Raw genomic sequence first — 23517 nt, 5'->3', positions numbered from 1 at the left:
GCCATTTTTTAAATATTTTGGTTTCTGTTGAAACTGTTGCCCTATTATCAAGATATTTATATTTAATGTCAGCATAGGACTGACTGTGATGGACTGATAGCAGAAGTTTTGATTTACTTATCATCTCATTTCACATGCCCTGTAAATTTGTATGTATGTACATGCCTGTGATGCCTACAAGTGTTTGAATACACTCTTATTTCTACTTCATGTGACAAAGAAAAAGAGCAATTACATCTTTTAGTTCAGTCTTAGTAGATAGTACATGTTATTTGTGGTTGCTTGGTGAGTTTGGAATACATATGTTTCCTTTCATTGCTGTTGACATACTTTCTATGGAATGGTTATCCAGGTCAATGATGAATATATGAGAACTCTTGAGACCCTACGTAAGAAGTTGAAGTTTGTTGAAGTTGATAAGCTCTGATAAGATGTTCAACTTCATTTTGATGATTTATTTGTATGTTGGGCAGTACATGAATACAAAAGTATATATTGGAGTGCCTTGTGTGATCATGCATATGTGGATATATGTTTATGTATACATATAATCCATGGAAGCTGCTGTAGATGCCCAAGGACATTTTTCTTGAATTTGTTGGTTAATTAATCTAAGAGTGATTTTTTTTTTTTTTAATTTCAAAATGACTCTTTACAATTTTATTTTTTATACACTACTACTTAAAAATATAAAAAATATAAAATTATTTAATACAATATTATTTATTACTGAAATATCTTTAATTCATACCATCACAAAATTACATATCTCTTACAAATAAAATTTTTTTTTTACAATTCTAAAATAACTATATACAGTCCTATAAAAATTAATTTCATTAAAATGTTCTTATTCTTTTTTTTTTTATTTCTCGTTTTGAATTAGGATTGATTTTTATTTCTTATTTTATTTTTTTAATGACATAAAATATTATTTATTTGAAAGAAAAATGGAGGATATTGGAGATTGGGATTGACATGACCATCTCATTTTTCAAGATGATTGCTCTTTTCAAGACCAAAAAGATTTATTATTATTTTTCCATTTCATTTTTCAAGACAATTTCATTATTTATATCTTTTTTCATCCAGCATATTTTTTATATTTAATTACATATAAATTATCAATAATTTTAAAAAAAATTGGCATATTTCATAATGTACGATATTTAATATTTGTATATATTTATAATGTTCAATAAATAAAAGTTAAACATCTAAATAATGTTCAAATGGACGGAACAATTAAAAAATGTTCAGTTTTAAACTTCGGCAAAAGACGAATTCTAAACATCTTAATAATGTTTGGATGGATGCTTCTGAACAACCAAAAAATGTTTAGATTTAAACTTTAAAAGACGAATTTTGATATACCAGAATCAAATATAAAAGTGTTATTCTGACCTAATAGTTAGTAAGCGATAGAAAAAAAAATCAAAACTAAAGCGATCATCACAATATAAAAAAATAAAAAAAATAAAAACTAAATTCATCTTACTGTTTAATATTTTTAAGCTTCCATATATTGTGAATAATTATTGTATCTACAATCTTAATTTTTAATGGAGTATAAATTATATGGATATATTTAACGTATTGCTTGAGAGAAAGAATGAGACTGTATAAAAAAATTATTTAAATAAATTTAGTTAAAAAATATCCCTAATAGTAGTTTTAAATGGGGATAAAAATGTAAATCAATAATAAAACTATATAAAATCTGAATGGTAGTACAACTAGAATTACTCTTAATCTAAGTATAAAATAAAACCAACTTCGTATACATATGTATCAATCTTAAGTAAGGAACCATCAGATACTCCTTTTTAACTTTTGGATTATTTATGTACTTGAGATTTATATAAAATCCATATATATTATTCACAAATATATTTTTAACTCTTAATTCTTGCCAAAAAAAATTAAGGATTACTAATAAAACCATCAAAACGTAACATTGAGGCTAAAATTTTCATTATTACATTTTTAATATATTTATAATAGAGAATTATTAAAGATCATATAATTAGTTATTCATAACATTTTATTTATTTATTTATTTTGCTTTCTTCCATAATCATTTATGCTTTTTCCATCTTCCTTCATTTTTTTCTTCCATAAATATCGTGACAAAACATAACCAGTAGAATTCAAGCAAAAAAAAAAAAAAAAGGTGACTGGTAGAATGGACAGCGCCTATTACATATCAATACCAATAAAACTCAATTAATAATAAATCCTAACCAAAATAAATATTTAGTTGAGAAATTAAAAAATATCGCCTTTCCCACAGGAGAAAGAAACCAGAGATATTATCCGGAAAAAAAACAAAAAAAAAAAAAAAGACACAAAAAACAAAAAACAAAAGCACTTCAGATATGCATAACATTTGCGTAAATATTTTACATATTGCAGTATACATTACATAATATAGGGATATATGGCAAGTACAAAACAAAATATCAGGATTATACTTTCATTTTTTGGTCCATTTCTTCCATTTATTTCAACTAGATCCATCCATGTGCGATGCACAGCGTATATAATCACCATAATAGATGATATTAAATATAATCTATAATAATTAATTATATTCAAAATTTATTTAAAAATTTTATTGGTAATAAGTATATTTTGATTTTTTTTTAATCTATACTATAAGAATTATAAATTTGACTTCTATATATAATATTATTCAATTATGGGATTTAAATTCAAAAGTTACCCATATAAATTACCTATATAATTTTTTTTCATTTATGGAATTTTTTTATTTCATTTTTTCATTTATGGAAATTAAATTCAAATTCAAATGCATTTATATAACTTTATTTAAATTTAAATGTATTTAAATAATATTTTCCATATATAGAATTTAAATTCCAATTCAAATGTTTTTTTTTTTTTGGTTCTTTGTAAATGATTAATTTTCATATATTAAATACCAATAATATAATTTAATTATTTATCATTATTATTATTTTTTTTATTATTATTTATCCTATAAATATATTTTTATCTTATAAGATAAATTATTTGTGAAATTTAATTGAAAAATATTTATCTATTTAATTTTTTCCATCTATAAAATATAAATTCAAATCCAAATCTAAATGTATTTATATGATTTAAGTCAAACTCAAATGTATTTATATAATATTTTCTATCTATGAAATTAAAATTAAAATTCAAATATTTCTTTGATTCTTTGTAAATAATTAATTTTCTTATATTAAATCTTTATATTTAATTTGATTAGATAAAGAATTTAATTTAAATGAAATAATATTATCCTTATATCTCTTCCATTATCTAATATATACATATTTTAATTTTAGGAATCTTTCCTTTTATATATATTTTTAAATATTTTTGGTATACCTTCGGGTTTTTTTTTTATTACAATCGGATACTCTCGTGTTTATATTTTTATAACTTCATGAAGATATCTTATTGTAATTAAGAGAAACTTCAAAAGTGTGCAGTGTAATTTATAGAGTTGTTTTTGTTTATAATTATATAGAATATTTTATCTTGTAAATATATATATATATTTATGATTAATAAAAATCATGCTTTATCATATTCCTAAAAAATCTTTAATTTTGTTTTATATTAAATATTTGATATTAGACAATTTAATATCGAATATTAAATATTAAAATTATAGATAATTATTAATTTTTCAATTTAAATTTAATAATTATTATTCCAAATCAAATTTATCCATTTTTTATATTTAATAGCATAATCATGTGATTATAAAAAATAATTAAATAGTAGATTAATTATTTAATAACACTATCATTATTGTTATTAAAATAAAATTAGCATGAGATAGCAATTAAGGTTCGAGATCAAATAAAATCATGAAAACCAACTCAGTTATAATTACAAATCAAATTAATGATCATTAGTATTTTACAAATTTCATTACATTATATGGAATATTTATACTTTTAAATACGAAATACACCTTTTATATAAAATTGATTTTATATTGCTTCATATTAATTAAATCTTGTCACGTGTATATATATATATATAAGTATACTTTGCGCAATTTTTGAAAAATATTAAAAAAAATGCATTATTCATTTTAAATTTCTGATAAAGAAATCAATTTCATTAGTAATTATCATATATTAATCTTATTATTTTATAATAAAATTTCACTTATTGTATATCCATATATAAATATGTATGTGTATAGAGTTTTTGTGTGAAATATATTTAATAATAAAAATATCTTTTATCATATATATATATATATGTTTGTTTTTACCTAATCTTTTAAAAATTGAAAAAGTAACCAAATAAGGAGAGAAATAAATTTCTTTTGCCAAGTTTTATTCCATTACCAAAAACAAAATCTTCATACCCACATATTATAAAAATTTTCAAAAATTAAGATCAAATTTTCTATTCTAAGTTTTAAGAACATTGTATAATTTTTATTTTTGAAAATATTATTTATATAAATTAGTTACAAAATATTATTTATATAAATTATGCTAAAACCATTGTATATGTTATTGCAAAAACCAAATCATGATAATGCCCATTTACTATGGAAATTTTTAAAAAATTAAGATCAAATTATTCCTTTCAAGTTTTATTTCTGGATTTTAATTATTTATAATGCCTTTGAAAGGAAATAAAATGAATGTAAAAAAATATATGGCAATGAATTTAAGATTGTAGAATTTTTAAAATAATTTTATTTTTGAATTTTAATTTTTCAATAATTTTGAAGGGAACAGAATGAACATATTATATATTATTATATAGATCACCCCTTTTTAAATTATATAATATAATATTATTTAATAATAATAATATATAATTTGAAAAGGATAAAGATACATATTTGGTAAATAAGATAAAATTAAATATTTTATTTATCTTAAATTTATTTTAAAACTATTATCATATGTAATTTTATCAATCGTTTGATAGTTATGGATAGTTATATCAAAAATTAATTTTATATATATTTGGTTATATCCATAACAGATAAGCTAATGAATAATGAATAATAAATAAAATAAAATAAAATAAATGTATTTTTGGAGGAAATTTGGAAGAAATATATATTGACACATGATGCATATGTTTATTCTTTTATATATTATCTAGATATGAACTCTTATAATTAAATTTTCAACAGGGATTTGAAATTTTAAAAATATGTTCAGGTTTCTCATTTAAAAAAAAAAGTTATTTAAAAATGAGGAAATTTGGTTAATAAGAATATGTATCTTTTTTCCAGAAATAGCAAAAGAATAAAAGAAATGCATAAAAATACTGATCTTTTAGACACATTTCAACGGACTATAAATGGTTTTGGGGCACTAAACTTTTAAGTGTATTTATTTTGACTCATTATACTTTACTATTTCATTAGTATAATTCACTAATGCAATTTTAAATCTGACTTTTCAAACAATTAATGAGCAATAGTGGCGTACAGAATGAGGTGGAGTGGACTTGGGCCAGAGGATTGAAAGTTGTATGGGAAATGCGGCCCAATACCCCTGTTTGAATGCCCATGTTTGGAAGGCCTTAATGAAAACTATCCTCTTTGTTTCAATTTTTTTCATTTTACCCTTCTATACCTATTATATCCATAAGTTGTATAGAATTGGTATAATATAGGGAAATTTGGCCCTTTGTATAACTAGCTTTATCGGTTTTTGATCTTTTGTAACTGTTTAGTAACATTATAAATATGAAAAAGCTTCCTTTGTAAGCTAAACCAGATCAATAAAATATAGACGTAACCTTTCTCTTAGAAAAAAAAATTCTCCCATTTTCTTGCTATCTTTCTTGATTCTTCTGGTTTTCTCTATATTTCTTTGATTTTCTTGCAGATTTTCCTTCAAGTTTTTCTTACTTTCTTATTCTCAAATAGATATTGTTTGATCATATTACATTCTTGTGGAAATATGTGTACTAATTGAAAAGTCCAATTATAGAAAAGATGGCTCCAAAAAAATTGACAACACCATCCGGAAATCCAACAATGGAGATAGCCAGAGAAATTTTGCAAAAAGAACAAGATAGCTTGGAGTGCATTATGAATCGCCCAGAGGTTAAATCCAGCGGCAATAACGTGTTGCTTTATGGTCTGCAAAATGCAAAGAACAAATTGTGGGTGGTTCATTTTTTCACCAGTGATGATTGCAAGCAAATAGAGTTGTATCTTGAAGAAAGTAAGCAATTTCGGGACACGGTAGATGATTTGGAGGCTCTGTTAACCAAGATTTCTATCAAGGAGAATTCCACTGGAAGCAGTAATATCGATGAGAATTTCAGGAAGAATCTGCATAATAAGAGGGTCATGATCACAGAAGGTGATGAAGATGATAACAAAGTGAAAGCTCCTGGAAAAATGAGTAACAAAAGAATGCCCATAGCTAGAGATGATGATGATGATGGTATCATTGAGAAGTTCAAACAAGCCATAATAGCATTGAGCATGGCTCTTCTTCGTACCTGCCTTCTGGTAAAAGGTGACGTCCTAGACCAGGTCTTGGCTTCTTTGAACTTCTTGTTAAATGAGTATGGGGAAACGAAATATTCTCTGGTTAAAAGGTTCTCCATGGTTGTGGACATTGCCATTGAAGAAAGAAATAAAGGATCTATTCATCTTGAAGAAGAGTTGGGACCTGCTCGAAGAAGAAACTTCTGGTGTTCTTCTTTTGAAAAAGATTCTGTGCCAAATTCTGTTTCTGGAAAGGGTTTCCAATGTCTTTGTCTATTATGATGGAAAAATGAAGAATGCACTGCTCGATGCTCTGAACGATAGTACTGAGGTTATCCAAATGATTTCTCGAGCAGATGCAAGGAGTCAAAACTTCATCGAGGTTTCCACCCGTATGATGGCTACTGACAGAGAAGATCTGCTTGAAAGGATAAACAAGGTCTAGTTTTGTGTGATGCAAAACAAACTTAGGTGTGATGCCTAGGTTTTTATGAGTGATTCCTAAAATTGTTCTGGTGTGGTGCTAGAACCTCTCTTTTAATTTTCAGTTTTCTTTCCCTTCCCATCCATCCTACATCAGGTATACTAGCGGAAGTAAAAGGGTTTGTCAAGAGAATCCAAGTGATTGCACTTGTCCTTGCCAAAAGGGAACTCCAACGCACAAATGGAGAAGAACCAACTGCATGGCCTTCTTCTCACTGTACACCAACTGGCTTGCTAAGAAGGAGAATTCCTGCGACCCTTGTAATTTGTCGTGTGGGCTTTGTGGACAAGTGGAAGAATGAGATTAGCAAATGTGCTTTGAATACGACAATGCTGGTCTATCGTGGTGGGAACAATTCAATGATTTGTAAAGGTGTCTCTAATTTGTTTGAGGTTTATGATATGGTAATTACAACATACTCCCAAATTGAGGCTGATTACAGGGAGTGGAAATTTGGATCAGAGGAAAATTCAGTTATGCATTAAGTGGAGTGGGAATGTATTACTTTGGATGAGGTGAGATGTTTAATATAGTGCATAAAATTTTCTTTTAGACAACTGATTTTTCATAACTAATCTAAATCATGTTTGCAACTTTGCTTCCTAATTTAGGCACATTACGTAAATGGGCTTCGCAATAACACGAAGGTTGTTCTTGCTTTAGAATCTTCCTTCAAATGGGCATTAACCCGAACATTAATATTTCTAACCTGAGCAGTAAGAGATATTTGTGCTTCAATATTGCTAACCCAAACATTAATATCGCTAATCTAAACAATAAGAGACTCTACTTGTTCTACCATGTAAATAAATAGTTCTTCAAATTGATTGTCAGCTATTCTGCCTCTGAAGCTCTTTCCAGATCACATAGTCATGATTCTTTTAGTCAAAAACAATCTGATCATTGGATATTGTTCATACGGTGTAGGCTTACTGTTCATGCAACTATTCACATGGGTACTGTTCACACGGCAAGGGCCAAACTGATGTAGGACAGATGGGAAGGGAAAGAAAACTGAAAATTAAGAGATAGGTTCTAACATCACACCAGAATAATTTTAGGAATCACTCCTAAAACCTTAGGCATCACACCTAAGTTTGTTTTGCATCACACAAAACTAGAAAAATAACTCTCAGAGAAATACTTGTATTATTCATTAACTTATCAAAGAGTTACAAAATCCTTATTTATAATAAAATCACCTAACAACACTAGGAAACTAAAATAATAGGAAACCTAGTTAAATAAGAAAACCAACTAATAAACTTTCCTAGAAACTTAAGGAAACTAAAATAATGAGAAGAAACCTAATAAACATAATAATATTAAAACTCTAAAAATCAAATAAATATAATAATATTAAAATCTTAAAAATTATAAAAACTTAAACTCTTAAAAATCATAAAACCCTAATGATTAAAATTCTATGTAATCCTTATCGCTTTCCATCAATACCACCTCTAGCATCCAAATTTTCCATATTGATTCCCCAACACAACCACTGCTTCTGGTGCTTCAGCAAATTTATATTCTCATTCAAATCGCATGGTCGTTTGGTTTCTAAAATCAAATGCTCCTCGTCTTCCATATCAAAAATACTCCAACTCAACGTTTCTTCCTTCCTCTTTTTCACACTTTCAACTGTTCAATCAAACAATGATTTTTTTAAAACTGTTTTAGTTAAACCAAAAAAAAAAAAAAAATTGCCCAAACATTTTTTTTTTCCAACTAGTTACTTAAATCTATTATCATTAACATCACAGATTAATTAGCGGCTTCCTATATTTTACAAAGTTTTTCTTTCTTCTACAGCATCAAGAACTGAATCAAAGAATTGAAAATTAAAACTATGATCATCAATCTTGATGGAATTTTACACTGTTTTTTATTTTTATTTTTAATGGTTTAAAACTATAGCATCAAGAACCAAATCAAGTAATTGAAAATCACCATTGTCGATACGTGAGTATAATCCCAGCAAAGAACTATCATCGTTGTCACTGTCTTTATGTTCTTCTGCGCTGCCATGGTCCGACATTGTTGAACGAATTTCAGTAGCTGCTTTGCGCTTGAAATTTTTTTTTTTTTCTCTTTTCTTTTCTAATGGTAAAGATACCAAATTGTTATCTAAACGTATTTACCAAATGATAAAAAGGAAATATCTAAATCCCATTTTTTTGAAATAGAATAATTAAACCAATTAAAATCTGCCATATTATTTACCTGGCTTTTACTAAAGATATATTTACAAAATATAAAAAGAAAGGTGAGGATGTTATTAAAAATGTGATCTGTAGCCTAATGGAGAGAGGTTTTGTCTATATTTTTTAGAACATAATGTTAGATTTTTGGGCCAAAAAAACCAAAATATGAATGATTTGGGCCTTAAAAAGTTATTGGCTTTGGTTTTGTTTCTCTACCTTTTTGGGAAAAAACAATATTTTTGAATAAAATAAAAAAAATATTTTCAAACGTGGGAAGTTGAGAGTTTTAAGGAAAAGAGTTTTGGTGTGTTGAAAGTTAGTGTGGCACACGTTCTTTTCCAACGTTCAATCAGTTTTTTCAGAAAATACAAAGAAAAAAAAAAGTATGCTTTTAATGATTCCTATAAGTGTATGTTTAGTAATCTATGCATAAGTATGCTGATTACATAAGAAATGGGAATCACCTATGTGAGAGAGAAGAGTGGCCACTTCAAAGGAGAATTGTTAAGGTCGTTTTTTTTTTTAAAAACTCTCGCAGAACCAAGGAGGTGTTCAGGGCCAAAATGAACACAACAGTGAGAACTGAAGTGTACCAGGAAGGAATCATATGTGGGCTATGTTCTCATTTATACAAAGGACGAAATGGTTTAAAGATATCGCATCTACCATAAGTCAGTAAAGAAGATGTAGTCTCACAAGGGAATGTTCAAAAAGTAACATCTACCTATCCTATGCAGGTTCCAACTGCAGAGCTTTACCACCAGAGTTATGCTTTGTTTAGTCAAATCATTCATGTGGGGGATTGTTAGATTTTTGGGCCAAAAAAACCAAAATATGAATGATTTAGGCCTTAAAAGGTTATTGGGCTTTGGTTTTGTTTCTCTAACTTTTTGGAAAAAACAATATTTTTGAATAAAATAAAAAAAATATTTTCAAACGTGGGAAGTTGAGAGTTTTAAGGAAAAGATTTTTGGTGTGTTGAGAGTTATGTGGCACACGTTCTTTTCCAACGTTCTAACAGTTTTTTCAGAAAATACAGAAAAAAAAAATGTTTTTTTGAGTTTAACAGGAAAAACCAGAGAGAAAACAGTAACAGTGGTAAAGTGAAGGTACACAGATAGTTCGAAGAGAAAAGCTTCGAGGATGCTGAATCTGAAAGCTTTTGAAGCGGTTGTATCTTGGGAGACGTTCACCATAAAACTCCTGCACCGATGGGCATAAAACATCTTAAGGACACTGTGGTATCACACAGGTCTCGGTTAACCTTCTAGAAAGCAGATCAATTCAAGGACCTATAGGTTCTAAAATACTTTAATTATTATTTTTTATTTAACTTTATTTTATTTAGTTTGTATTAAATTGTCCACATGTATTTACATATATTCATGGTAATTTTTCCCAACACATAAATCACTCCAAGGTCATCAATTTTAAAACACATGTTATTCCATCCAAACGTATATGCAGTTTGCATGGACCCTCAAGATAGCCGCCAACTCTACCACTTTAGAATGGAAACTTCACATTTGAAACCATGTATGTGCAGCACCTTTACTCTATCATTTCAGGCCACTACGTCCAAGAAACTACCATTGTTGCTCACGGCCACGTCCGAGTTAATTTTGATGGCTCCAGTAGGGGCCAGCTCCATTGGTGTTTGTTCGAAACATTAATGTCCAATTGTATTTCCTTTCCCTCACGACTGTGTTCGAAACATTAAATATTTTTATACTTGTTATTTAAATCTATTACCATATCATAGATTAGCAGTTCATTGGTACACATTCAATGTTTTACACGATTTTTATTTTAACGGAAACAAAAAGTGAAATTAATGCATTATCGAGTTCAATTAAGAGCAATTAATTGCTTTGGTTACAAACTTTAGAAATTTTATCAAACATTTTTACTAATTACTTGAATCTATTATCCAGTTTATTTAATGCATTCTAATTCTACACCGTCTTTCTTAAGGTTTAAATTATCAGGAAACAAAAGAAAATGTGAGTATTATCCCAAATTATTACTATCATTGTCGCTTTTTCAACATTGTTCAGCTTTTACAAAAACCAAATTTTGGGAAGTGTAACAATTGTTTATGCATAGCTACTGCAATGCTCTAGGGATGTGTCTGGTATGCATAATGGACAAGACTATTATTTGGTTTTTGGATAGGATTGAAAGAGATTGGATTGTACTATAATTTTGATTTAATAGCTATATTTTTAATTTATAAATATATGCCTATATCACCAAAATTGAATCAATTTTAATATTAATTTATTTCCCATATTAATTATCCTTTAGATAATTTATTTCCCAATTCATTGATAAATGGAATTTTTTTCTTTTGTCAGGAAGGAGAATATTGCATTAATTAAGCAAGGATATAGTACATCGGTTCATATCAGAGGACAAAATGTTAACAAAATCACATGGAAGTCTAACTTCCTATCCTGGGTGGTAAAAGAGACTTATTCCTACCAGCCTTGTATATTATGCACAAACCATCATGAATAAACCTGTTTCGACCATTCCAAAACTCCCAAACAAAATAAGAGGCCAACGCAGAATATCATCAAACAAATAATGTTTGGAGGAATAATTTAAAACTTCCTTATTTGATAAAATATAATTTAATTAGAAATTATATATTGTAGGCATATTTACAAAAATAATGTCCCATACTTTAAAACATGCATGATATATGAGTAAGGATCCGTTTGGTATAGCTAATGAAAATAAAGTTTTAGTCTGTAAAGTTTTGTATAATAAATCTTTTATTATTAAAAAATTAATAAATGTTTGATTGTAAATAAAAAAGTTGTATTAAATAGTCAATGAGTTTCCATATAAGTTAAAATAGATGTATTAAATGCTAATTAAGTTTTCATATAAGTTTAAAAAAAAAACAAAAGCTTTTATGAAAAAACATAAAATTTATACTTATTTAAAACAGCTTAAAAAAAAAAAATTTATCAACAAATGTTTGTTGACTTTTGTCAAACACTTTTATTTTTTAACAAAAGAGAGTTTTTCGCCTTTAAATAGAGCTTTTGACCCAAAAAAAAAATTCTACCAAACTGGCACTAAAACCAATTATAATCATTATACATATAAATGTAAAACCAATCTACAATCCGTATTACTTAACCAAAAGCGGCAAAAGTCACTCTAGAATAATAATCAAATTATTAGTTGGGGCAACCCATGAGCTTTCATAGCATATTCCATTATTTTCCTTTGCATTCCCTATTAATTTTTTATCGTCCAAGTGAAATTCTTCAACCCTATAAATATATTCCCCTGATTGCATTACGACACAGGAATTGTAAATGGTGTTTGCTCTATACCCAAGATAATTTGAGGCTAAAACAGATAAGCAACGGTTATGTCCTAGAAATAAAGATTGATCACCCAAGTTTTTAACTCGAATACATTCGAATTCTCCATCAGAGTGTTTGAGTTTGTAAACTTTATAGGCAGGACTAAACTCTTCAACACATCTACAGGCTATAAGAAGATCACCATTAGCAATTTCCACAAGATAGGAAACAAACCGAATTTTCTGATATCCTATTAATCCTTTTGAGTAGATGGTAGTACAGTTTCCTCCTTAAAGTTAATGCACCCAATATCATGATCAATCTTTAGAGACAGAATTCTCCCTTTATTAGAGACACCCAATATCCATTTGTCATAAAAAATAATGTCATGAAGAGTGGCCAATTTACGATACTTCGCTAAGCAAGTCCAAAATTTATCATCAAATTTCAAATGTCCAAACTCTGCAATAGCATCATATCTAGTTCCATACTCAGTTTCAAAATAGGCAAGAACCTCAAACGATCCCAAAGAAGGGTCTGTTGACAATACAACCTTTTGAAGTATTGAATATCGAATACCTTCCCTATCAATTGGAGGAAGATCAATGATTTTTCCCAGAAAAAGGGTTAAAAACTATTAATTGTAAACAATTTTTCTCAAAAACCAACCAACCGTGAGAAGATCCATAACAAATCTTGAATTTGTTAAATGGATTATGTAACTGGAATTTGCAGAATTCATGATTGGTGAAATCCAACAATTTCAATTGATTGGCGTTTACCAGTTGCCAAGGGTGGTTGATTAGCCTTTTGAGTTTCTCTTTGTGATCCAAAGCTATAGAATTTCATGCTTTGCAAACCGTTCCCAATCTGATTATATCAGAAACAAACACCAATTTGTCGATGATTAAATCTAATAGATCTTTAGGAAGACAACTCCAGTTTGATGATGACAACGCCCCTGATGAGCAAACCCTCTTCTCCATCGCACAAGATGGTCAAACTTTACGATACAAAATCTAAAAAGATCAAAGACTTATATGAGGCAGAGAAGAAGATGTAAGGTTCTTACCCTTTTTTTTTTTTTTTTGACAAACTAATTTATAAGAAGTTGCTGAACAAAAATAAATTAGATCCATAATTATTATGAGTCATGTTTGGTTTATAAAATAAACATAGGAATAGAATTCTTATTCCATAAATTTTGTTTTTTTTTATATTTGATAAATTTTTGAATTTGACAATAACTATTCCATAGAAATAGATATATCTCCATTCGAATGAATAACAATTTTTTTTTTTTAAAATCTCAGAATTTTTATTTATATATTTTAATTTGGATAAACTTTGAAAGATCCTTGTCACACTCAAATTCAAATTAATTAGCACATACTAAAAATATATAAATAAATATAAAATTTAATTTTTAATTAATTTTTATCAAATTTTGATATTTTTGAAAAAAAAAATTATAAAGGCTAAACTTTGATTTTAGATCAATATTTTTACCAAATATATAAATAGGAATTATCAATCATTTTCTCATTTTCTATTTGAATGAATAGTTATTCTTATTTCTAAAGAAATAATTATTTTGTACACCAAACGTGGCCTAAGTTTGGTCGATATTTTAGTAATTCTAGCATTATTAATATAAATTAGCATTTTGAGGCAACTCTTCAACATTTTGTATCATCTATATATATAAATTGTGATTTTATAATAATTCCCAATCATATAATTTTACCAAGAAAAATAGTAGTTTAAGATGGTAATTATTATGGGAAGGGCAATATTTTATGTCTATGTAATGAATGTTAATGTTATACAAGCAGATTATAATATTAATCCTCAATTTTCTTCTTCGTGCATCTCGTATTTTTGATCCTCCATCATGATTTGATAAATTTCATATATCCCTAAAGAACAAATTCAATACTTCAATTATCTGTTGTGCATCAAACTTAGTGTTGAAATTTCCCATCAATCTGGGAATCGGCATAGGCACGAAGGTTTCAATAATGTATATGCATATATAGATCTTCTATAACATTGACGTGCACAGAAGTCCAGTATGGTTTAGATGTTATATACCTCTGATTCTTTATGACTATAAATTTCAAATTTCCAGGTAAGTTGTATTTATATTTTTATGTGTCGTCATCAATCTAAAAGCCATAGTATATATATTTATATATATGTGTGTGTGTGTGTGTGTGTGTGTGTGTGTGTGTGTGTGTGTGTGTGTGTTGTGTGTGTGTGTGTGTGTTTCTATATATATATAATTTATTCTTCTTCTTCTTCATTTTTGTTATAACCAATTCAAGCGTATCAGGACCACCTTACATGTAGTTAGTCCCTTTGTGGACAAACATGAGGGTGAAACTCCTCCACATCAGGCCTAATGCATTTTCAAAGTTACAAAACTCCCAGACTACTAGCTTCCCACAAGAATCCAACCCCTTGTTGACAAATTTGGACTAACCCTGGTCGATCGTAATATATTTATTTTTTCTTTTTTTCTGAATGTATTGGGTTGGAACACTAGGTCATATGAAAAATGAATATTTTAATGGTGTTTACATTTTGCAGCTGTGTTAGAGAAAGATGATGAAAAATGTGGTAGTCAGCTAACAATGGAAATTAGACATGTGGATTTGTAGTGGTTAACAGGGATTCTTATGAGTTTTTTATTATTATAAATTATTTTTATACTATCTTTCTGCATTACTAAATTTTATTTTTCTTTTGTTTTTGAATGTAATTTTTATTTGGATACACCATATACCCATCATTACAATTTATCATTTAATAAATAAATAAAATCTTTTCAGAAAAAATTAAGAAATTCATATATCAAAGCAAAAAAAAAACCACGTTGCTATTCAAGAAGAGGGGGGGGGGGGGGGGGGGGGGGGGGTGGGGGTTTGGAATCTTTATTAATAATCGCATAAGGAAAAGTATTCTCACTAAGAAAAAATAAAAATAAAACAATCAAATAAAGAACTATTTTTAAAAGATATATTTGAGTGAGTAGGGATACACTTAAGACATTAATTAATTAGTCAAAACTCAAAAGTCATATATATGAGTGACCTAAAAAAATGTATATATATTACTTTCTTGAAACAATTACATGCAGTTATCCAAAAAAGTATGGATCTCTGGTCCAAATCAATTGGGTATTTCTTTCGGGTACCCGTATTTGTGACAAGGTCGGGTACGGGGATCTTGATTGTTGAGAGGTTATTTATCTTGCAATTGCACAATGCATATAGGTGTTGCCAATTTTTTGAGCTCACTTCAGTAGGAGTTTTCAAATTTTGAACACTGGTATGTAACATGATGTAACATAGTAAAGAAGAAAAATGGTCACCTCTTTTTACTAAGACCCTCTAATAAAATTTTGACATAACTAATAGGATTTTCAAGTTGGCAAACCAATTTTCTTTTTAACGAGATTGAATCGGTTAATATATCATTTCTCATCCATATCTGAAAAACTATGAATTTAAATATTGAAAAAGAAAATTCTGTAAACGATAAAAAAATAATAACAATAGAGTAACAGAATTTTATATATTTATTTATTTTTTAATTCTAGAGAAAGGGAGAGTTATGCATGCAAAAAAAAAAAAAAATTAATTGGAAGAGTTAACGGCAAGATGCAGGAAGGCCAGTTCCTTCAAAATTACCATGACATACTTGTAACTGCACAAAATAAATGAAAATAAAAAAATAAAAAAAATAAGATTTTAAAAAAAATAATAAGAATAAGAAGGGGGAACAGCAGCTACTATGGATCACTACTGTTCTAATAAGGAAAAGAAATATGTGTATAATAACAATCAAAAGTATATAATATAGCTTTCAAGAAAACATATAGCCACCTGGAGTATAATGGATGCTAGTAAATTGATAATGAATAATGGGATTAACAACAACAATAATATTGTTTGTCATGATTAATATAATGCAGTCGGATTATGATAAATTTTCTTCGTATCGCTAACTTAAATACTACTTTAAATATCGGCCGGGCCTCAAAATTGATATTGCATATTGTCTTTCGCTTAAGTATGTATATATCTGAGGGGTTTCAAGTTCGATTATGAAAAAATGCACAAAATCTCAAACTCAACTTCGAAAAATATAAAGATTATTCTCCTTGAATGTTATGTATTATTGAATGTTTCGGCTGTATAAGTTACTAATGATTAGATTTGATTAGAGCAGCTTACATATAGATGTAAATATTTTTTTGATGGTGAGTGTTAATAAATATGCGCCTATTTAGGAGTGATTTTGAAAAAACTAAATAAATAAAAGCGCTTAATAATAGACTTTTATATATGCTTGAAAGTTTCTAGAAATCCACTATAGTAAGCTTTTGAATGTTTTTGGTCTGTGATTAGATAATTTAGATTGTGAGAGTTTGGAATTTGTTGGTGAAATTGCATTTGTATTTGTATTTGTATTTGAAGTTGGATTAACTTTGCACTTGTATGTGTACTTTATTGTGGATGAGATTGAGGGTTAAATTATTAATGTCCATTCTCTTTTGTTTCAAGGCGTTTGATTTTGGTTTTCTGTTTCTATTTTTTATTTTCCTTTTTAGTGGGTTTTTTTTTTTTTTTCCCCCCCAAACACCGCTTCATCCTCTTTCATTCCTTTTCTTGTATGTTTCATGTGGCAGTTAAATCGCCGGCATCAGAATACTTGCCGGCTAGCATAGTTTACTAAATTTGCAAAAGAGGTATTTTTTTTTTTTTTTTTTGGTTTTTATTGTAGGCAAATATATGAAGTCTTTGCTGAAAATTAAAGTGTCACAAAGTTGTAATTTAAAGTCTTGGTTTAGAATCTTTTGGTGAATCCGAGTAAAAAAACCAACTTTGTATTTGTATATGTATTGTGTTGTGGGATTTTTATTTTGGTTTCTGTTGCTATTTTTGATTGCGGCTGAATGAATCTAACAAAAACAGAATAAAAAAATAAAAATAAAAATAAACGAAAACAAAAACAAAAAAACAAAGATGAAACAAACAGATTTTAATAAAACAATTTGTGTATTTTTTGTGCTTTTATGTACATCACGTCTATGCATCATGTTTTACATGTGTTGTTATAGATTTGAAATTCATGCATCATGTTCATATGTGCTGTCTAACCCAATTTGTATTTTGTTGGATTGTGTACTTTTTTGAGTGTAAGGTCACCATTTTCTGGAACAATAATGACGCCCACAAAAAAGTTTGTGATTTGGGTACATTTGTTGGATACTTGATGAAGATACAAACAGGTATATTTTTGTTCTTCCTCAGTAGAGGAATCATGCCTGTATTTTTCTTGTTAGTTTTGATCCCTTAATTAGCCTGTAGTTTCTGATGTTAGACAACTTTATAGTTTGCTAATGCACTATTGGTGATGCAGCATATACAAAGAAATAATACATACACACATAAAAGCAAACAATATGATATGGCAGTGGACTTCTTATGCCACATGGATGAGAATTGGGCTGTGCTAAGTGTATGGCTATTCGCTACTCTTTGCTTTTCTGAATGTGTCATATATAGAAGATATTTTTTCCCTTTTCTGTGATGACATACCATTGGAATGGCTACATCAAAAGCGTGTAAGAATGTAAAAGAGATGATGTCAGGAACATTATTCTGAGTTTTCGATGCTTTTTTAGGCTACAATAGTCTGTTTATTGTATCTCTTTTACTATTTCCTAATTTTACCCTTTTCAAAAATTTTCAATCTTTTCAATGTCTTTGATCCTCTTCTTTATTCGTTGATTATTACTATGTTTATATAGGTAGCTGCAAATATTCTGTCCAAAGGTACTAAACTTATGGGAAGGTACTAAAAGAGTTGAGAATAATCTACATCAAGTTAATTTGGACTATATTCATGTCTGTAATTATTTTGGAGAATCTTTTCTTTGCAATCAATAGTTCTATGGTTAGTCAATATTGTAATCATTTCAACAATACAGGACTATATGAAAAGAAAGTGATGACTTGGTATCTGTCCATGATCAGATTCGTGATCGTGAAACCCTTCTCGCTGGATTTCAGGTATTTTGGTTCTTGATTGGCAGTTTGTCAATAGCTGATATAATCAAACCTGGAGTGAAAGTTGTATGTCCTATATGTATCCATGTATGAAATGTGACATACCACTTTCATTCATGCACTACATCTGATGCATTTTAAATTATGTCAATTCCTGTTGTGTGTGAACTTTGACGGAAATGATTTCGTTCGTGTAGTATCAGGATTTCTTGTTCTTACCTTTTGTTTCTTAATGTTTCCATTTTATTTTGTTCAATTTTTTTTTTTTTTTTCTAAATATCCTGGTCATTTTGTTTTGTCCTCCTTTAAGATTTTGTTTTCTGTTGAAATTGTTCCCCCATCATCAAGATATCTATATTTAATGTCAGCATAGGACTGACTGTGATGGACTGATAGCAGAAGTTGTGATTTACTTAGCATCTAATTTCACATGCCCTGTAAATTTGTATGTATGTACATGCCTGTGCTGCCCACATGTGTTTGAATACACTCTTATTTGTACTTCCTGTGGCAGAGAAAAAGAGCAATTGCATCTTTTAGTTCAGTCTTATTTCTAATTCATTAATAGGTTTACATATCATTGTGTGAGTGGTCTATGTTCTCTCAATATATGGCTGAGTCTAATCGAGGACTTATGGTCCGTACAAGGATGGTAGACAATATTATTGACGGAGAGGTACAAATTTTTTACCGTGACTCTAAGTGTGTTGTCCTCTACATCGTCATCATCATCATCATCATCATATTAGTTTTATGATTTATGTCTTGCAAGTCTTTTAAACAAACTTAGAAGACAGTAAATGTTATTTGTGGTTGCTTGGTGAGTTCGGAATACATATGTTTCCTTTCTTTCATTGCTGTTGACATACTTCCTATGGAATGGTTATCCAGGTCAATGATGAATATATGAGAACTCTTGAGACCCTATGTAAGAAGTTGAAGTTTGTGGAAGTTGATAAGCACTGATAAGATGTTCAACCTCATTTTGATGATTTATTTGTATGTTGGGCAGTACATGAATACAAAGATATAAATTGGACTGCCTCTGTGTGATCATGCATATGTGAATATATGTGTATGTGTATGTGTATGTGTATAATCCATGGAAGCTGCTGTAGATGACCAAGGAAATTTTTTCTTGGAATTTGTTGGTTAATTAATCTAAGTATAAAATAAAACCAACTTTGTATACATATGTAGCAATCTTAAGTAAGGAACCATCAGATACTCCTTTTTAACTTCTGAATTATTTATGAATTTGAGAACTTTTAATTCTTGAAAAAAAATTGAAGGATTACTAATAAAACCACCAAAATGTACTGATAGAAGAATAAATTTTTATATAATTATTTGTATTGTATGAGTGAGATTGAGGCTTAAATTTTCGTTATTACGTTTTTAATATAATTATAATAGAGAATTATTAAAGATCATATAACTAGTCATTCATAACATTTTTTTATTATATTTATTTTGCTTTCTTCCATAAACATTTATGCTTTTTCCATCTTACCTTCATTTTTTCTTCCATAAATATCATGACAAAACATGACCAGTAGAATGGACAGCGCAGATTACATATCATTCCCAAATAAAACTCAATTAATAATAAATCTTAACCAAAATAAATATTTAGGTGAGAAATTATAAAATATCAAGAAAAGAGAGATATTATCAGCAAAACAAAAACAACAAAACAAAAACAAAAACAAAAAACAAAAACACTTGGGATATGCATAACATTTGCCTAAACATTTTATGATATTGCCACATACGTGACATAATCTAGGGATATATGGCAAGTACAAAATAAAAGATCAGGATTATACTTTCATTTCTTTGTCCATTTCTTCCATTTATTTCAATACGAACTCTTGTAATTAAATTGTCAAAAAGAATTTGTAATTTTAAAAATATGTTCAAGTTCTCATTTAAAAGAAAATAAAATTAAATGAGGAAATTTGGTTAACAAGAATATATAACCATTTTCCAGAAATAGCAAAAGAATAAAAGAAATGCATAGAATTTAGACAAATTTCAATGGATTATGAATGTTTTTAGGGCACTAAACTTTAAGTGTATTTATTTTGACTTACTATTTCACTAATATAATTCACTAATGCATTTTTAAATCTGACTTTTCAAACAATTTAAAAATTAAAAATAAAGTGATAGAAAAAATGACGGTGTATAGGATTATACATGTGTGTGTACACATATACATACATATATGTTGTGGTGCTAAATGAGGTGTGGTTGATGATATATCATTTTCAACAAATTTCAATAGTGGCGTGCAGAATGAGGTGGGGTGGACTTGGGCCAGAGGATTGAAAGTTGAATAGAACTGGTCCAACACTATATTGGTTAAGTTGACCACATTATAATAAATACCAAATCTCAAGCCCAAGTCTTCCCATAAAGTCACAATGAAACTTGTATTTTTGGCTTTCCATAAAAGAAAAGAGAGCAACTTCCATTCATTAGTGTCCTATTCTTGACAGCAGTATCTACTGCAATTGGTATTGGGTGGGGGGGACCTAAATCACAAGCAACATATATCTATATGTATTATATATATATATATATGAAATAATTTTAAATTTGGTATAGTTATAGGAAGTTTACAGTAATTTTAAAACTCAAAAATTGGGTTTTTTTTGTTAATGATTTTATGTTTCACCAATAAGCTCTCCTTTTTGCTAAGTAGAATTGATTTCAACTTTACTTTAACCTGAAAACCAGTTTATGGATTTTTCTAACAATTTTAACTTTCCCTAAAATTATGCTAAAGCATTAAGGAAGATTCGTGATATTTGTATGCTTATATTGATATAAAACATTTGTTAAATGCTTAAGTGTATGCTTATATATTTTATGAAATTGGGTCGACCTTTTTTTTTTAAAAAAAAAGAAGGTCCACCTAAGTTCCTAACCACTTCATTTTTATTTACATATATATATATTGCAATAGCCACTTCATTTTAATTATTCACTAAAAAAAGAAAAAAAAAACTTCATTTTAATTATATATAAATATGAAAGATGCATAAATGAAAGTGACTAAACAAATAGTATGGACTATTTTATTGCGGACTTGCATGTCTTTTTCAAATCTACTTTTTAAATATACATTACTGTCTTTGAATTAAATAAATAAAATAAAATAAAATAAAATATCTTTAAATTATGTTATAGTACATGACTGATGGCAGGTTTTTGATAGGAAGAATCTAATCCTACTTATCCTTCTTTGGTTAGACCTGCAAAATTCAATGTTAGCTGAAAAAGATTCTTTCATGGACTATTTTTTTTATTATCTAGTTAATAGGGGCTAATTGTAGATTTGTTTGGCTATGTATTAAAAAACTATTTTTTGGTAAAATTTTATTTCTGAAATTAGAAAACAACTTTTTATGTGCATGGATAAAGAAATCTTATTTTAAGAAACATAAATCCTTGCTGTTTTGAATTAAAAACTTCAAATGAGAGTGTTAAAAAAAATAATTAAAAAAATGTTTCTTATTTTCCAATAAAAAATCAATAGATACACACCTTGTATCTTGAATTAAAATTGGATCCACATTGGTTACTTAATAATTTTTTAAAAAGGGAAATGGATCAAGAGACTTCTAACTGCCCAATAGAATATTCAATTTCCGCATATCAGAAATTATACATCTAATATCCATGACTATACATTAATCATAAACCCATATTCTTAATCTCTTTTGTCAAAACTATTGCTTTTCCGTACATTGTTTCTGAATTGGAATTTTCATATTATTAATATATCTATATATATATATATATATAAAGAAAAACCACTACCATCTAAGCAAAGAGAGTCAGCATACACATAACCATATCTTATGAATCTGACATCTATATAAACACAATCAATCGTCCAAATATGAAGCAAAATAAATAGATAAATAAATTATTCTGTCAATATATTCTCTCTTAATTAAGTTTTTAAGACTAAATTAGAAATTAGTTCAATTAAAAAGAAAAGCCACCCTTTTTTTTAGCAAAGACATCATTGTTATCCTTCATGGAATATGGATCTTTGATCTCTAAATTAATATAATTCGAAAAGAAAACTAGAATTCGTCAAATAAAATAGTCTCAAACTTACGGTATTTAGAAAAATGGATTTTTCTATAGCAATACTTCTCAAACTTTCAGATTTTTCATAAGTTGCATCCTAAATTTTATATTCACTACTTATACCCTTAAACTCATCAATTTTTTATATCAATACATAAATATAATTCTGTCCATTTTGTAATGTTAAATATCATGTGAATGACATATGCTTTATTACAATATATATATATATATATCTATTTTTTGAAAGATCAAGTACTTGGCACTATAACAGAGGTAGAATACACTTATATCCCTAAATTTTAGTTATTTTTATACTAATATTCTCAATTTCTTTATTTTTTTTATTAATATCCACAAATTTTAAATAATTTTGCACTAATACTCTTCAAACTTTAAAATTGTTACGATAATACCCACTTAAACATTACAACAAAATTGAGTGACTTTATTTTTTGAAAGTACTTTTATTATAATGGGGCATATGTTATCTACGCGATATTTGATGCCACAAAATGGACATAATCATATTTGATGAGTATTGGTGTAAAAGCCCTATAAATTGAGAGACATAGATGATGAATATAAAGTTCAAGATGTAATTTGTAAAAAATTAAAAATTCAGGGGCACCGTTGCAAAAAGTGCTAAAAATTTGATGTTAATGTAATCATTCATGGAGTCAAAATTATATGGCCTCGAGGATCCCTCAAAAAAAAGAAAAAATAAATAAAATATATATATATATATATATATATATATATTTCTACCTTATTATCAATGTTTCAATCACTCATAAGGACTATATGAACACATGCAGGCAAAATT

The 23517-nt window shown here is 27.9% G+C and overlaps 1 long non-coding RNA gene across 1 annotated transcript; it reads left to right on the top strand.

Annotated features, from left to right (window-relative positions):
* Window positions 1-17300: 17300 nt before the first annotated feature.
* Window positions 17301-19688, top strand: LOC125423604 (uncharacterized). Its single transcript, XR_007242306.2, has 5 exons — window positions 17301-17800; window positions 17932-18030; window positions 18323-18366; window positions 18503-18584; window positions 19473-19688. It is a non-coding gene; the product is annotated as an uncharacterized LOC125423604 (long non-coding RNA).
* Window positions 19689-23517: the final 3829 nt, after the last annotated feature.

Source organism: Ziziphus jujuba, chromosome 3 (genome assembly GCF_031755915.1).
Source record: "Ziziphus jujuba cultivar Dongzao chromosome 3, ASM3175591v1".
Taxonomy (NCBI): domain Eukaryota; kingdom Viridiplantae; phylum Streptophyta; class Magnoliopsida; order Rosales; family Rhamnaceae; genus Ziziphus; species Ziziphus jujuba.
The sequence above is the reverse complement of the archived record's forward strand: the minus strand, read 5'-3'. Positions and strand labels throughout refer to the sequence as shown.